The 15,734-nt window shown below is 34.7% G+C and overlaps 1 protein-coding gene across 3 annotated transcripts in view; it reads left to right on the top strand.

Annotated features, from left to right (window-relative positions):
- The window catches only part of AMFR (autocrine motility factor receptor), a 63,347-nt gene that overhangs the window by 7,800 nt on the left and 39,813 nt on the right, over nt 1-15,734 (top strand). The gene's annotated exons all lie outside the window — the stretch shown is intronic.

Raw genomic sequence — 15,734 nt, 5'->3', positions numbered from 1 at the left:
GTATTTGCCTTAATTTTTCATTTTATTCCTTTTATTCCTTACCTGCTTTGAAATGCACTAGAATCTTATTGTATTATTGTTCTGAGTTGAGAACAATTTGGTATAATGCAGTTGTGCCTTGGATCTTGACCTAGAGGAGTTCGAATTATTGAAATGTCTAAATTGTCTTAAAATAAATTGACATTTGTAATATTTGTGGTATGGAACTCTAAGGTTGGCAAAGGGAGGATCCATGGTTAATTAATCTAAGGATTAATAGGTTGTTTGACTTGTTCTTTTATTCTTCTGTTTTAACTATAGGTGTTTTTCCCCCTATAGATTTCCAGTGATCCCTATAATATCACTTGCTATCATGTGCTATTTTGCATTGCCTGGCTTTCTTTCTATAAAAGTAATAGGAACTATCACATTGTCAGATTCATTTCTTTCAACCCTATTTTTCCATTAAGTTGACATTACTGTATTCTTTCAAGATGTATTGTATATTGGTAAGTACTCTTAAGCTATTCTACCAACTCAACTAATGTTCAGGTGTTTGTAATTTTTCAGTTTCTTTTTTCTTGGTACATTATATTTGTTACCTCCTTTTTTTCTCCACTCTTTCCTTTTGTCTTTTTATTTATGGATCAAGACCTGAAAATTTGTAACAAAAGGACATAACATATTTTAGAATATGCAATCAGTAAATGGATGCAGTTTTGGTAGAAGCTTTAAGGAAAAAATTATAGAAAAAGGAAGGGCATGAAAATAAAATAAAAAGTAAAATTCTAAAATAAATCCAAAAGTTTTCCTTTTAAAATGTCCTAGTATTGAATAGTCACAAATTACAAATATTTTGGGTGAATATTGAAAAGAAATTGATTACTTGCTTGAAAGCAGGGATAACTTAAATTAAAAGAAGATAATGATAATAATAATAATGATACACTAAGTATACATGAGTAAATAATTTAGAAATAAAAAAGAAAGGAAAACTTCTCAATATTCTTTTGTACAGAATACATGTAGACCTAAGTACCTCTAGTGGCCTAGGAATGCTCATTTTAGGAAAGATGAGGAAGAATATTGCCATGTTTCTGATTCCTTAGAACTCTGAGGCATGGATATACAGAAGTTGTTTAAACACAAGACTTAGTAGGAGGCAAATTACTTACGCCCTACTTTTTGTTTTTGGCAGGAAACCAAAAAATATCCTAGTAAATCTGTGATTCCATGAAATAATTTCATATCATATAATCATATATTATATAATAAGCTCACAAATAATATCTTTTTGATGTCTGAGTTTTAGTTTGCTATAAATACAATTATGTAATAGTAATTTAGATAAACAAATTGTTCCTCCTGGCTCATAGAGATCTGCTGATTTGATACTGATCCAAAGAGAAATAGGCATAAAGGATCTTACTTAAATATTACTAGTCCATTCACCCTATTTGAGAGCCAGAGTGGTGAGATTACTTGCCCAAGGTCACATAATAGTAGCAGAACTGAGACTCAAATCTGGGTTTTCTAATCCCAAGCTCTTCACATTTTCTGCTACACTGCACTCATTGGTATTTATTCAACAGATTTGGGGTTGGTTTGGTGAAGAACAATCTAAATAGCCTTATTTATTTTTAAAATTTAACGTTCATTAAATAATTTACAGTTCAGATATGAAAGTAGATTTTCTTTTTGTTCTTAAAATAATATTAAAAGTACTATTCAGTTATTGTTCTGTAAGAAAAGATGAACAGGCCAATTTCAGAAAAACCTGGAATGACTTAATGTGAACTGAATACTGAGTGAAAAGTAGAACCAGGAAAACATTGAACATAGTAACAGCAAGATTGTGTGATGATCAGCTATGATAGACTTAGCTCTTCAATTCAGTGATGCAAGGCAATTCCAATAAACTTTGGATGGAAAATGCTGTCTATATTCAGAGAGAGACTGATAGAAGCCAAATGCGGATCAAAGCATACTGTTTTCACCTTTTTTTTCTTTTCTTTTTTTTCTTTCTTGTGTTTTTTCCCTTTTGTTCTTTTCCTTTCCCAACATGGCTCATATGGAAATGTGTTAAAAATTAATATCCATGAGTAACTTCTATCAGATTGCTTGCTAGCTTGGGAAGAACGGAGGTGAGGGAGGGAGAAAAATAAACTTTTAACTCAAAATCTTATAAAAATGAATGTTATAAATCATCTTTACTTATAATTAGAAAAATATATTACTAAAATAAAAAAAAAATTTTAAAGTACTATTCAGGCAACAGTATTTTATATATAGTAATGACAAAAAACTTGTGTAATAGGCCCAAGTGTCCTGAATGATCCCAGGATCCCATTTTACATAGAAGGGGGAAAAGAATATGGCTATTGAGGTACTATGGGGAAATAATTGTGTCTGACATCTTTTTACTGCCCGTGAATATTGGGACAGATGTCTGTTCATGTCACAGGAATTGAGCAATTTCTATGATTGTTTTATAAAGTGTAGGGTGATTAATGATTTTGTAGAATTTTGGAGACTGTAGTGGAAACACTGTATTCTTGCAAATAAGTAGCTTAATTTCAAGTTTGTTACTGCTCTACATAGTGATGTAGAATTTAGAAACTAGCCAAATTCATTATCAAGCCTGTTTTTGATAACTGATTATCTGATAACTGATGATTTCATTACTTAATGGTTTGGACGTATACTGCATGGAGTTAAAAAAATTTGAATCTTCAATTGCTAACTCAGGAGTACACCACCTATAGACTCTAGAACTCTCTTGTGTATGGGCATGTTCACAACTAATTTATCCTTGTCTGTCTTTAATTAGATAGAAAATAATCTCCTTAAGGAATAAGTAAGAATTGTTTCTTTTTGGTTTTTTATCTCTAGGGCTTAGGAAAGGGAAGGGCCTGGATAATAGGTGCTATTAATGTTAGTGCCAACAGAGTGCTAAACACAGAATATAAATCCACACATGGATTTTAATATTAAAATTTAAGTGAAGGGTGAAGGTGGATTACAATTCTAGGGAGTGTTGCTGAACTATATTTGAGTTACTGTAGTCTTCATAGATGTTGTAATTGTTTTTAATAGACTTGTTGGAAATGAGCTGATCAGATGATATTGAAAGTATTAAAGCTTTATCCTGTGGTATTCTTTAATGCCATTGGAGTGAAAGATAATTTAATATACCAAAGAAATAATAATCTTTTGACATGAAGGAGAGAATTTGTAGTTTGTAGTTTGGGCTGCAACAATACACATTGGATTGTAATATAATTTTTGCATACAAAGTTTGCAAGTTTTCATATTTCTGTGAACTTGATTTGGAGAATAGTGGAGGCTTTGAGTGTATATATAAACAAAATAAAGTGTAAAATTAGGTATAGGGAAAAGGAATTGAACCTGTGCATTGGTATAGGAAACTGCTAGGTGAGGAAATTCTGTCTTCCAATGTAAGTTGTCACCCTCTTTGAAACTTACTATGTTAGTAGGCTATAGAATTAAGTTAATTGCCTTGCCTAGAATCAGTGGCATTTATGAGTTGTGGTGCTTGAATTCAGATCTTTTGAGTTTTGAGGCCAGCTCACTCTTTATTTAACAAATTAAGAACTTGCTCCAAAAGTAGTCATAAAAGTCCCATAGTGATCAGGAGTCAATCAAAAAGAATTTACGAAATACTCATTATGTGCCAGATATTATAATATGTGTGTGGGATGACTAATTACTAATAATATCAAAATCATTTAAAAATTGTTTAACCTTAAAGAAACTGAAGATTTCTTTTCATTTTTTAGGAATCTAAAATATATAATAAGATAGAAAATGTCTAAGTTAAATTAATCTGACATAACTTATGAGTCCAAAATAAAGCTATAAAACATTACAGAAATGAAGAGAGACTTAAATAATTGAAGAGCTGTTCAATTGTCAGTTGTTGAGCCATGCCAGTAAAACAAAAATGATGATACTAAATTATTTTACAAATTTATTGTCATGCAATCCTACTAATAAAGGGATTCTTTTAAACTAGACAAAATTATAAAATTTAAAAATTCATTTGGAGAAACAAAATATCTAAAATATCAAGGGAAATAATGGGAATACACAGAATGAAACAATCATCAAATGATGTCCCAAAAGTAAAAGGAAATAAGATTATGAAGGAGTAGTACCTTTCATAACTATGGATAGGGTAAGAATTCTTAACCATACAAGGTTGCAGGAGCATAATCAAAGTAGATAGAATAAGAAGCAAACTCCTGAAAACTCTTTATATCAAACATTCTTGAGAAGTTATTAGACTTTTATGACCAAGATATATGGGGAATTGACACAAATAAGATCTAGAGTTATTCCCTCATGGTTAATGGTTGAAAATATAAAGTTTTCAATAAAAACTACAGCAAAAAGAATGCTTTGCATAAGTTATGTTTCACCTGAGCCAGTTAAGCATTTATTAAATGTTTACAGGCAACTGGTTTGAAGCAATGGATAGAATTATAGGCCTGGAGTTGGGGAGACCTGAGTTAAAATTTGTTCTCAGATACTTACTAGCGGTATGACCCCGGGCAAGTCACTTAATGTCTACCTCAGTTTCCTCAACTGTAAAATAGGGATAGTAATAATACCTGCCTCCCAGAGTTATTGAGAGAGTCAAATGAGATAATATTAAAAGAGATACCAAGATATTATATTAAGAAAGGTAAAACCAGTTAGTCTTATTAAGATAGCTCACATTCTCTTGGAGGAAACAACTTTTAAAAATTGCACATATAAAATAATAAACATGTAAATGTTCATAAGGAAGGTACCAGCAAGGAAATGAATATGAAAGACACCCTGGAAAAGGTGGAATTTGAATTTTCTAAATGCAAACCAGGAAGGGAAAGCATCCCAGGCAAAGGAGACAGCCAGATAAAAGAGAAGGAGTTGGTAGATGGAATTTTGTCTGAGGAACAGCAAAGAGTATGGGAGCAAAGTGTATGAAGACTGGAATGGTAGGAAGGAGATAGCTGTGAAAGGCTTTAAAAGCCAAGAAGAGGATTTATATATGAAGTAATTTTGGAATATGAAGCTGCTTGAATAGAGGTCAATACATGAACATGAAATGAATGAAGAAAGCATTTTTTGTGCACCAGCTGTGTGCAAAATACTGTATTAGACCCTGGCAATACAAATAGGAAACTAAGACAGTACCTTCCTATCCTCAGTGAGTTCATATTCTTTTGGAGGAGACAACACATAGAAGGTTCCAGCTTTAAATCAATAATAATTATAATAATAATAATAATAATAGGTAACATTTACATAAGACCTACTGTGTGCTAGGTACTGAATTCAAGCACTTTACAAATATTATCTCATTTGATCCTTAAAACAACCCCATGATGTGCTAATATTATACACATTTTTACATTTGAAGAAACCAAGGCAAACAAAGGTTAAGTGATTTGCCCAGCATCAACACAGCTAGCAAATATTACAAAGTAAATATTGAACTGTGCCATCTAGTTGCCTCAAGTCACATGGAAAAATCCCATGGTTATTAAAGCAGATTAGCAATGCCATCTTTACTATCTTTCCATTAATAAAATCATAGCAGTTTCTGATGTTGAACTGTTTGACAGTGCAAAGGACTTAGGTGACAAGGTTTTTTCATTTTGGGGTCTTTCAAAAGTGTGGCTATTATAGCACCTTCAGGAGCAGTTTCTTGGCTGCATTTTCACAAAGGTTGCTTCCGAGAATGATGGCTGAGGGTACTAGATTAGAAGTACTTCTAGCCCCAAGGTTTTTCAACTCTGGTCCTGGACCTTTTGTTAAAATCTAAGAGGATGGTCTAGGAGTTGGTGACTTGTCTGGTACCTTCTGTCTCTCTCTCATACTCTGTAAAATGGCAAATATTCCAAAAACAAAACAAAACTGAAATGGTGGAAGACAAACACATAAATCAGCCATTGGAAATGTGAATTCTTCCAGCTATTCTCGAAAAAGTTTTGAATTATTAAGTCAATAACCATTTAATAAGAGTTTAACTATATGTTACACACCGTGCTAAGAACTTTGCAAGAAAAGTGATTAATCTGTTCATACTTTTTGACCCAACAATTCCCTACTGGATATTTTCCTCCAAATAAAACAAAGAAAAAACACATACACCAGAATATTCTGTGATAAGCCAAGAATTGGAAGCCAAGTGGTTGCCCTTGCAGTTTGAAGGAATTTTATTATGCAATCAAAAATGATAACTGTGAAGTTAAGAAAAACATGGGAAAATTTGTAGGAACTTGCAGAATTAAATTAATAGAACCAGGATAACAATATCCACAGTGACTATATAAATGTAAATGAGGGAGCATGGGTAAAGAACCTACCTGAGATAGTCTTTCCCTGGTCCCTACTTCTCCCTTTTCTCCTTTCATACTGATTTGTCACCTTTGAAGTTTTTGTTTTTGTGATTGTGGCTGTGCATGGGCAGTTTGGTGACGTAGTGGAGTGCTAGACTTGAAATGTGAAGAATTTGAATCTTGCTTCAAATACTTACTAGCTATGTGATTGGGCAGGCTATTTAACCTCTCTGCCCAGTTTCCGCATCTCTAAAATAAGTGGGTTGGACTCCATGGCTTCAAAAATCTTTTTTCCTTTAAATCTATGCTCCTATCAAAGTGACATACTAAAATCAAGCTTGAGTAATTGAAAATCTAGTGAATCTGGAGAACAGAGTCACACTTCTTCCTAATGACTGAAAGATAGAGGACAACAGGAACAGAGAACTGCATGGACTTTTAGATATTGTCCCTCTAAATGTTGCTTTTGCTTACTTGTTTGTTTCTTTGTTAAAAGATAAAGTTTGGGTGGGTGTGAGGAAGTACCTAGAAATGAAGTATCATAAAAACTTTCATGAGTATTCCTTTTCTAATATCATCAATCTATAAAGCTTTTTTTAAAAAAAAAAATCTGTAGAATGATAGAACATTAAGGTGCTTTCCTTTTAAGTCAGTTGAGACTTACGAGTTGGTAGAGGCTTACTCATGACTACCTGCTGGCAAGATGTTTTCAATTTTATTTAACCAATTCATGTGCAGCATTGAATACCATCCATTTTCTGTTTTTTGCAGTCCAAAATGTATGTCAGTCTAGTATTGCACTTTTAGATAGGAGGATCTTTAAAGTTTCTGCCAAGATTTTATTTATAATCATGATTTGTGGTCTGGTATATGCTGTATAACATCTGTGCTTTGATTGTTCTCTAAAGAAGAGATGATTCCTTTTTAAAGAATTCTGTTATATTAGACATTTGTTATAGTTTAGCTAGATATTTAGAACTGTGGATTTTTGATGGTGATATTTATTTTGATTAAAATGACTCAGTTTCTTACAGTCTGGTCCAGGTGGTCAAAGGTGAGACTACCGTAGTCCATTATTCTTCACTTGAGATATATTTGGGGGACATGGTTTCAAATATTTGGATTTTTCTGGTTAATAAAATGTTTATAGGTGCAGCTAAGCATCTCAGGGAAAGAGTGGCTGGCCTGGGAGTCCAGAAGACTTTTCCTCCTGAGTTCAAATTTAGCCTCAGGTACTTAGGAGCAGTGTGACCCTAGTAATTTAACCTTGTTTGCCTCAGTTCCTCATCTGTAACATGAGCCAGAGGAGGAAATCCAGTGTCTTTGCCAAAAAAAATCCTGTAAGTGGGGTTATGAAAAATGAGTGAACAGTAGACATTTTTATCACTAAAACTTTTTTTGTTTCAACTTACAGGGTTAGAATAAAAATAATCTTAGAGACTATCTAGTCCAATCCTGTTACTTTAAAAAAGAAAAATACGGGAGGCCAATGAGGAGAAATCTTTTGTCCTAAGTTGTACAAATAATAAAGTAGAGAAGCTAGAATTCAAACTGTAGGTTTTTTTCTCTCCTAATTTAGCGGTCATTCCAGAACATCACAACTTTATCCAGGAAAATATACATTAAGTTTCTAAACAATCATCTTTTTATCTCTTTTAGAATATAACCTACTTATTGCTTATAGCACCACTTTGTAATTATGGACAGACTCATGAATGATGTGACTTTCTGACAGAAGATTTAGAGAAGCTAGACTTTACCTTCTGTGAACCATCTTCTTTCTAAACCACACATTTATTTTGATTATACCCTTTTTCTTCAGTGTAAAGATGGGTTGTAGAAGTGAGCCTTGATAAATCAATGTGAACTAAGAACAAGTTTCAATCAAAGGGTCAATCTAAGACTTTGAAATTAGGTGCAAGAAGTCCTTAGAAGATCTGGAGTAATTCGAAAGGATTGACTAAGAAATCTTAATCAAACCCTGCCAGATAGATCTATGTAATACCCAGATTCAAATTCTAGTGAGCTTAAGAGAGGAGCAAACCCCCTGAGAAGAACCCCCTGAGAAGGAATTGCTCAGGGGAGAGAACCCTTCAGCTTCATCCTTGGTCTCCTTTCCTTCCTTCCCTTCCTGTGGCTAGAAGAGGACCTTTTTGAATTTTGCAAAGTCTGCAGGATTTTGGACTTCTCATTTTTACATAGATATACTAGAGTCAAGCATACTAGAGCCAATACTAGATGGCTCTACAAAGAGTCTTGCAAAGAAGCTACCTGGTACCTAAAGGGGATTTCTTGAGTATCCTACTAAGGAGAAAAAAAAAATTTTAACAAGGAATTTTGTGTTTTCTAAGCTTGCTCCCCTAATTCTCCTGGGTTCTCTATGTATTGGTGGGATAATCTGTCCCAAACTTTTAGGAAGATGTTTTGTTAACAACTATTCTACCTTAGTAAATACCACTTTTATAAAATCTACTAAATCTTACTAATTAAAATCAATGCACAATCATTTCAGGAAACACACCTATTGGGGTTCATGAGTTATATGGTACTAGTAATACTGTCCTCCCCAGCCTCTTAGGGTTACCATTAGAACACTGAGAGGATCAAGTGGTTGACTCTGGAGACCTGTATCCTATATCATTGCCTATTGTATTAGAAATGTTTTGGAACACTGAAGACGAACTGACTATAATAATAGTACATGCCATAGAACTTGCTTTCTTTTTTCTTTTTCCTCAATATTTTGTTTTTCCAAATACATGTAAACATAGTCTTCAACATTCATTTCTGTCTGATTTTGTGTTCCAAGTTTTCCCCCTTACTCCTTTACTCCCCTTTTCCCAAGATAGCAAGCAATCTGTATAGATTATAAAAATGGTTATATAAATAAAATAGGTTATGTAAAATCTTTTAAAATATATTTGCATATTTGTCATGTTATGCAAGAAAAATAAGATCAAAAGGGAAAAACCACAAGAAAGAAAAAGCAAACATACAAAAAAAGGGGTGGGGGAATACTATCCTTTGATCCACATTCAGTCTTCATAGTTCTCTCTCCAGATATGGATGGCATTTTCCATCCCAAGTTTTATTTTTGAATTATCTTGGATTATCACATTGCTGAGAAGAGCTAAGTCTATGTTAGTTGATCATTATATAATTTTATTGTTACTGTGTACAATATTCTTCTGGCTCTGCTCACTTCACTTAGTATCAGTTCATATAAGTCTTTCCAAGCTCTTCTGAAATCATCCTGTTCATCATTTCTTATAGAATAGTATTCTATTCCATTACATATTCCATTACATTCATAAACCATCACATATTCAGCCATTTGAGGGGCATCCATTCAATTTCCAATTCCTTGCCACTAGAAAAAGAGTTGTTATAAATATTTTTGCAAATGTAGGTCCTTTTCCCTCTTTTATGATCTCTTTAGGATACAGACCCAGTAGTGGCACTGATGGACCAAAAAGTATGCACAGTTTTATAGCCCTTTGGGCATAATTCCAAATTGTTCTCCAGAATGATTGGATCATTTCACAATTCCACCAACAATACTTGGTTTATTATATTATTATTATTATATATTATAACAATATTCAAACTAGTCTTAATACCTTTTAATTTATGCCTCTTTTCTATTTAATTATCCATACATCCCAGTGACTCTAAATTCCCGGCGGCCAATATATAAACTTCATTCCCACAACTTAACATTTTCTCACAACTGTCCACCTTAACCCTGTTTACATCTTCCACTAAGCCCTTTGGAATATCTGACTAAATTTAAATCATAAATCTTTTCCATTCTTACTTGTCTATCTTCAAGCCTTCACCAAAATCAGGTCTCTCCCACTTCCTCTCCCCCATTTCCCCAATAATTTATAGGTCTCCATATCCATGTGTAGTCTCTGTCCTAAGTTCTAGTTTTCCATTGACAAATGCTATTAAGAATTTCTCAAACTGGTAATCCTCTAAGTATCTCAAATTCAGCATTTCCAAAACAGAAATTATTATCTCCCCTTCATCCTATTGCCTCCCAGACTTCCTTATTACTGTTGAAGGCATCATCATCTTTCCATTTACTAAGGACCTACAATCTCAGTTATCACCCTACATATTCAGTCCATTGCCAAATATTGTTGTTACTAACTTTAAAAAATCTCTCATGTGTGTCTCTTCATCTCCATTCATTTTGCCACAATTTGAGTTCAAACTTTCCCCCCTTTCACTCCCAACTATTACAGTGGCCTTTTAAACAAGTTTTCCTGCCCTAAATCTTCTCAATTCAATCCGTTGTCCACTCAGCTGCCAAAGTGTTTACTCTCAGATTTAAGTCTGATCATATCACTTCCTGATTAGTGAATTCCCCGTGACTCTTTGTAAACTCCAGGCTCATATGTAGTACTCCTTTATTTGGCATTTAAATCTCTTCATAACATGGGCCCTTCCTGCTTTTTTATCTTCTTTCATTCTATTTTCTTCTATGTATTCTACATTGTAGGCACTAATCTACTTATATTATGAAAGTGCCTTTCTATACCCCTGTCTCACACAAAGATATGACCCTTCTCCTTGCTGGGCTAATTTTTTTTACATGTACAAATAATCTCATTTTATCCTTTTTCAAGAGATTGTCTTCTTTCTCTCCCCTATTCTCTCACTTATCTCTTTTTATTCCTGTCTACTAGATTCTTCCCTTCTGCCTACAGAAATGCCCATGTCACCTCAAAAATTCTTCACTTGATTCATTTATCCATAGGATAATCTGTCATTCTATTCTTCCTTTTGTGACTAAATTCCATGAAAAAGCCATCTTAATTATAACCTCTATGCCTTTTCTTTTTCCTCTCTTATTAACTCTGTAGTTTGGCTTTCAACTTTACTGATCAACTGAAATTACTCTTTCCAAAGTTAACAATGGTCTTTCAAATGTCAAATCTAATCAATTCTCATCCTTTTTTACTTCTATGTAACACTGTATGACAGTGTTAATTATCCCTTTTTCTTTTTTATTAAAGTTTTATTTATTTATTTATTTATTTTAAATTATGTCATTTTATTGACAGAACCCATGCCAGGGTAATTTTTTACAACATTATCCCTTGCACTCACTTCTGTTCCTATTTTTCCCTTCCCTCCCTCCCCCCCTCCCCTAGATGGCAAACAGTCTTATACATGTTAAATATGTTATAGTATATCCTAGGTACAATATATGTGTGCAGAACCATACAGTTCTCTTGTTGCACAAGAAGGATTGGATTCAGAAGGTAAAAATAACTTGGAAAGAAAAACAAAAGTGCAAGTAGTCCACATTCATTTCCCAGTGTTCCTTCTCTGGATGTAGCTGATTCTGTCCATCATTGCTCAATTGGATCTGAATTGAATCTTCTCTTTATTGAAGCTATCCACTTCCATCAGAATGCATCTTCATACAGTATTGCTGTTGAAGTGTATAATGATCTCCTGGTTCTGTTCATTTCACTCAGCATCAGTTCATAAATAAGTCTTTTTTTTCTACATAAGCCTCTCTCTATTCATCCTGATTTCTTATAGAACAATAATATTCCATAACATTTATATTCCACAATTTACCCAACTATTCTCCAATTGATGGGCATCCATTCAGTCTCCAGTTTCTAGCCACTACAAAAAGGGCTACTACAAACATTTTGGCACATACAGGTCCCTTTCTTTTCTTTAGTATGTCTTTGGGATATAAGCCCAGTAATAACATTGCTGGATCAAAGGATATGCACAGTTTGATAACTTTTTGGACATAATTCCAAATTGCTCTCCAGAACAGTTGAATTTGTTCACAACTCCACCAACAATGCATCACTGTCCCAGTTTTCCCGCATCCCCTCCAACATTCATCATTATTTTTTCCTGTCATCTTAGCCAATCTAACAGGTGTGTAATGGTATCTCAGAGTTGTCTTAATTTGCATTTCTCTTATCAATAGTGATTTGGAACAGTCTTTCATATGAGTAGAGATATTTCAATTTCATCATCTGAAAATTGTCTGTTCATATCCTTTGACCATTTGTCAATTGGAGAATGGCTTCATTTATTAAAGCTTTTTATTTATAAAGCCCATATGCATGTATAGTTTTTCCAACATTGATCCTTGCAAAACTTTCTGTTCCAAATTTTTCCCTCCTCCCCAAGATGGCAGGTAGTCCAATATATGTTAAATTTGTTAAAATATATGTGTACGTATTTATACAGTTATTTTGCTGCACAAGAAGAATCACATTTAGAAGAAAAAAAAACCTGAGAAGGAAAACAAAATGCAAGCAAAAGTGAAAATGCTATGTTGTGGTCCACATTCAGTTCCCATAATTTTCTCTCTGGGTGTAGATGGCTCTTTTTATCACTGAACACACGGCACTAGTTTGATTCAGCTCATTGTTGAAGAAAGCCATGTCCATCAGAATTGATCCTCATATAATCTTCTTGTTGCAGTGTATAATGATCTCCTGGTTCTGCTCATTTCATTTAGCATCAGTTCATGTAAGTATCTACAGGTCTTTCTGAAATCATCCTGCCGGTTGTTTTCCTACAAAATAATAATATTCCATAATATTCATATACCATATTCAGCCATTTTCCAATTGATGGGCATTCACTGAGTTTCCAGTTTCTAGCCACTACAAAAAGGGCTGCTACAGACATCTTTGCACATGTGGATCCCTTTCCCTCCTTTAAGATCTCTTTGGGATTTAGGCCCAATAAAAACACTGCTGGATCAAAGGGGATGCACAACTTGATAACTTTTTGAGCATAGTTCCAAATTGCTCTGCAGAATGGTTGGATCTGTTTACAGTTCCACCAACAATGTATCAGTCTCCAAGTTTTCCCACATCCCCTCCAACATTCACCATTATCTTTTCCTGTCATCTTAGCCAATATGACAGGAATCACCCCTTTTTCTTGATATTTTCTTCTCTCTGTGTTTTCATGGGACTACTGTCTTAATTCTTCTCATACTTATCTGCTATATACCTACTGTATTCTGTTTTCTTTGCTGGATATTCAGATCTCTCCTGCTAATTTTGGGCATCTCCAAAGGATCTGCCCTAGACCCTTTTCCATTCTCCCTGTGCTATTTCACTTGGTGAGTTTATCAGCTTCCATGTATATGCAGGTGATTTTCAGATCTGTTTGTCTAATCCTAACCTCTCTCCTGACTTCAATTTTCACATCTCCAATTGCCTATTGGATATCTTGAACTGGATGTCCTGTAGACATCTTAAACTTAACATGTCAAAAAATGAAGTAATTGGGGTTTTTTTCCCCAAGACCTCACTTGTTGACTTTTCTATTACTTATTGTTAAGGATACCATCACCCTGCCAGTTATTCCTACATTCACAATCTTGGTGATCATTCTCAACTCCTTTTTCTCTTTTACCTACCATATCCAATCAGTTGCCAGGTCCTGTCATTTTTACCTTTAAAACACCACTCATTTAAACCTTCCTCTCTCCTCTGATTACTGCCATCATCCTGATGGTCCAGAAGACCCTCATTCCCTTACCCCTGGACTATTGTGTACTGATTTGCCTTCACATGTCCCCATTGCAATCTGTTTTCCACTCAACTTTCAGTTTTATCTTTCTAAAGGACAGATCTACCATCCCCTTATCAATTCAATCAATTCCAATAACTTTATATTGCTTCTGAGTTATAAAATCTGCTTGGCTTTTAAAATTCTACGGAACCTGGTTCCTCCCACTTTTTCTAAGTTTTACACTTTCTTTTTACACCCTTCCTTCCAATACATTATTAGATCCAGTGACATTTGACTGTTCCTCATATAATGATACTCTCACCTCCTGACATTTTTATTGGCAGTCACCCAGACCTGGAATTGTCTGTTCATCTCAGTCTTCTCTGCTTTCCTTCAAGTCTCAGTTGGAGTCTTATCTTCTTTAGGAAGGCTTCCCTTAATTTTAATGTCTTTCCTTTGAAATTATCTAATTTTCTCTCTTTTTCTTCTCCTCCTTCTCCCCCCTTCTTCCTCCCCCTTCCCCTATTAATTTCCCTCTTTTCCCTCTCTCGCCTCCCCCCTTCACCTTTCCCTTTACTTCCTTCCCCTCCTCTTTCCTCCCTTTCTTGCTTCCTCTCCATCTCTGTCTCTGTGTCTGTCTGTTTCTGTCCCTTTCTCTCTGTCTCTCTCCCTCCCCTCCCTCTCTGTCTCTACATATCTCTCTCTCCTCCCCCCTTCTCTCTCTCTCTTTTCTTCCCTCCCTCCCTTTTCTCCTCTCTCTCTTTCCCTACATACACATATATATGTGTGTATATTTCACAAGCTTTATGCTAAGTATGTCATGATTATTATCTCATTTAATCTTCAGCAACCTGGAAGGTAGGTGCTATGAGTTTTTCCATTTTACAGATGAGGAAACTGACACAGGAAGGTTAAGTGACCTGAGTAGAGTCACACAGTAAGTGTTGTGGGCCAAATTTAAACTCTCGTCTTATTTGGCCCAGCATATAATAGATGCTTAATAAATGCTTGTTGACTGACCCATCTCAGTGACTCCTTTCTTGCTGTCTCCCACACCTGCAATATTCCATCTCCTACCCTATCCCTTGTAATTTTCCTGACTTCCTTCCATACTGTCAAATGCAAATCTCACCAACTCCAGAAGGTTCTTCATGGTCAAGCAGGCTGCTGATGTTATTCTATGATGATGCTTTTCTATTACTTATTGTTAAGGATACCATCACCCTGCCAGTTATTCACATTCACAACTTTGGTGATCATTCTCAACTCCTTTATCTCTCTTACCTTCTCAAAGACCCCTCATCAATTCTGTATCTATATTGTCTTGTCCCATTATGTTGTAATTTCATTGAGGTGAAAGCTATTTTTGCACTTTTTTGTCTTTTCCGAGTTTTACACACAGTGCCTGGTTGACTGAATGTGATCTATTGCCAGGTTAAGGTATTACCTCTTTAATTGTCTCTCTCTACTCCCCAGGGAACATCAGTTATTCACCTTTGTTTTCTGAGAAACTTCTTAGGTTGACTTTTAAGGCTCTTTACAATGTAGCTTAAATGTATCTTTGTAAGCCTCTTAGGTATCACTGTGGGTAGTGCCAGGTCTGGAGGCAGGAAGATCTGGTTTCAAATATGCCTCAAGACACTTACTAGCTGTGTGACCCCGAGACAAGTTACTTAATCCTCTTTGCCTCAGTTTCCTTATCTGTAGGATGAGTTGAAGAAAGAAATGGCAAATCTCTCCAAAAAAACCCCAAAGGGGTCATGAAGTCAGACTTGACTGAAAATGACAAAACAATACCATCTTTGTAGGATTATCACCCACCACTCCCATCTATATTTAGGTTTCTTTTCCTCCATTTGTCATTGTTGCCTTATCCTCTCACCATCA

Source organism: Antechinus flavipes, chromosome 2 (assembly GCF_016432865.1).
Source record: "Antechinus flavipes isolate AdamAnt ecotype Samford, QLD, Australia chromosome 2, AdamAnt_v2, whole genome shotgun sequence".
Classification (NCBI taxonomy): Eukaryota; Metazoa; Chordata; class Mammalia; order Dasyuromorphia; family Dasyuridae; genus Antechinus; species Antechinus flavipes.
This window is presented reverse-complemented; position numbering and strand designations above follow the sequence as displayed.